Genomic DNA, 2,316 nt, shown 5'->3' on the forward strand with positions numbered 1-2,316 from the left:
TCCGCTGGAGCAGTGGGCACGCCCCTCACGTCAGCCCCATCCTCTCCAGGCGCTGTGGACACGCCCCTCCTTCCAGCCACGCCTCCCTCCGGGTGCAATTACAGCCGCCCTCGGCCCCGCCCCCTGCTCAAGTCTTGCGCAGGCGCAAGCTTCGAAGCCGGCGCAGTCAGTGGATGGACCTGGCCGGTTGCTGCCGTAGGTTCTCGGCTCCCTCTGACCGGTTCCTCGGGTCGGCACGCCTCTGCGCCTGCGGACCGCCGACCTCGAGAGCCCACGGCGGGGCAAGCGGAGTGCACGGGGCTGGGGTGCGGCAGGCATCGGGGACGTCCTCGCAACGCTCGGAGCCCAGGTTCGAGGTCCGGGGGTGCATGCCTAGGACTTCCCGGAGAGCACCGGGACTGGCCATGCCCCCTGTCCGGAGCTTCAGGGTGCTTAGCCCTGGCTGAGTCCCGCTACCCAGAAAGATGGAGGGACGTGAAGTGTACCCGGCCCCTCTAGGGAGAGAGAGAGTGCCTGCGGTCACAGCCAAGTAGCTGAGGCTAGGCTTGGAGGCCCTGGAGATCTGGAGGCAGGAGGATCTGGAGTTCAAGGCCAGGGTCAGCTACCTGAAACAGCACCCGGTTTCAGACAACAAAACGGGCTAGAGCGACGGCTCCGCGGTTAAGAGCACTGGCCGCTCTTGCAGAGGACCCGGGTTCGATTCCCAGAACCCACAAGGCAGCTAGCAAGTCCAGTTCCAGGGGATCCGACGCACTTTTCTGACATCATTGTGCATTGCACGCACGACTGCACTTACATACACACAGGCAATACACGCATACACAAAAAATAAAAATAAATAACAAAGCAGAGGGAGGGCGGGAGGGCCTGCTGTGCGGCCGTCTGGGAAGCACTGAGCTGGGCTGGGTAGGGCTGCAGCAGGCCGACCCAAGCACCAGTGTGTAAGAAACAGCGAGGTCACTGGGTCCAGAGCTAGGGAGCCGGTCAGAAAGGCGGGAGGGCAGCAGAACTTGGCCCGAGGGGGTTGCCCGATGGTGCCAGGCAGGTAGCAGGGCAAGGCTGACCATGCTGGGGAAAGGGGCCAGGGATGGTCTGGTGTCCTGGTCCTGTGTTCTGCAGAGGTACTACAGTTAGACAGGAGGCAGCCTGGAACGGTGGTCTGGGCTGCAGAGGTGGAATGTAGGTCCAGAAGCACTCTCTGCCCCCTTGAGAGACATCCGGTGTGGGGGCAGGGATATAAACAGGAAGAGGGCTGGGGACAGTCACTGGGTTTGACCCAGGCAGAGGCATCAGGGCTGCAGAGGGGTCATTGGTGACACTGGGTCACAGTAGGTAACAAACAGGTACACCCACATGGCAGCTAACAACTGTCCATAACTCCAGTTCCAGGGGTTCCAAAGCCTACTTCTGTCCTCCAAGAGCATTGCACAACACGGGTGCACCAACATACAATACATTAAAAAAAAACAAGCAAAAATTTTAAAAAGAGCACTGGCTGCTCTTGCAGAGGACCCCGGGTTTGATTCCCAGCACCCACATGGCAGCTAACAACTATCTGTAACTCCAGTTCCAAGGGAATCCAATGCCCTCTTCTGGCCTCCATGGCCATTGCATGACACAGGTGCATTTACCCACTCAAACATATAAAATAAAAATAATAAAAATTTTTTTAAGAAGAAGCCTGTCAGACCCCACCCGATGGACTTGAACCAGTGTCCAGTCTACAAAGAGGAGGGTCAACTCAGAGGAAACACTTCTCCATGCTTCCAAGTGAAGCCAGCCACGGTCCAGCAGAACCTTTGACTTATCACATAGATGGAACTGGTAAAAGAAAGGAGCCAGGGGCTCTCCCAAGCCCATGTGACCCTGGAGGAACAGATCCTCAAATGACCTTGAGTGTAAATATAAATTGATTTATTTGGGCCAACTGTGTGGTCTTAAACACCCAAAAGGAAAGTATAACCAAAGAGTAAAGTCATCAGTGTATTTCTTTAAGAATTCAAGGGATTACACTTCTCAGAGCTTAAGCTTAAGTCCATCTAAAAAGCTATTTAAACAATTATTTCTCCTTAATGATTTTGTACTGAATCAGAAAGTGCTGCTCAGATGTAAGACTTCAAATCTTGGTCTCCAATACTGTAGTGCCCACCTGTAGCTAAGGGAGACAACCAGCTATTGTTCTAAAATGATGGATAAATTTGTTTTCTCCCCCTATCTAGAAGCATTTGAGAGGGAACTGACACTGATTCTAACCACTCCAACAGCTATCAAAATGTCTGAAAGCAAATCCTGAATCCATCACTCTAGAGTCCAGCC

This window comes from Nannospalax galili, unplaced genomic scaffold, assembly GCF_000622305.1.
Source record: "Nannospalax galili isolate Female #2095 unplaced genomic scaffold, S.galili_v1.0 scaffold1421, whole genome shotgun sequence".
Taxonomy (NCBI): domain Eukaryota; kingdom Metazoa; phylum Chordata; class Mammalia; order Rodentia; family Spalacidae; genus Nannospalax; species Nannospalax galili.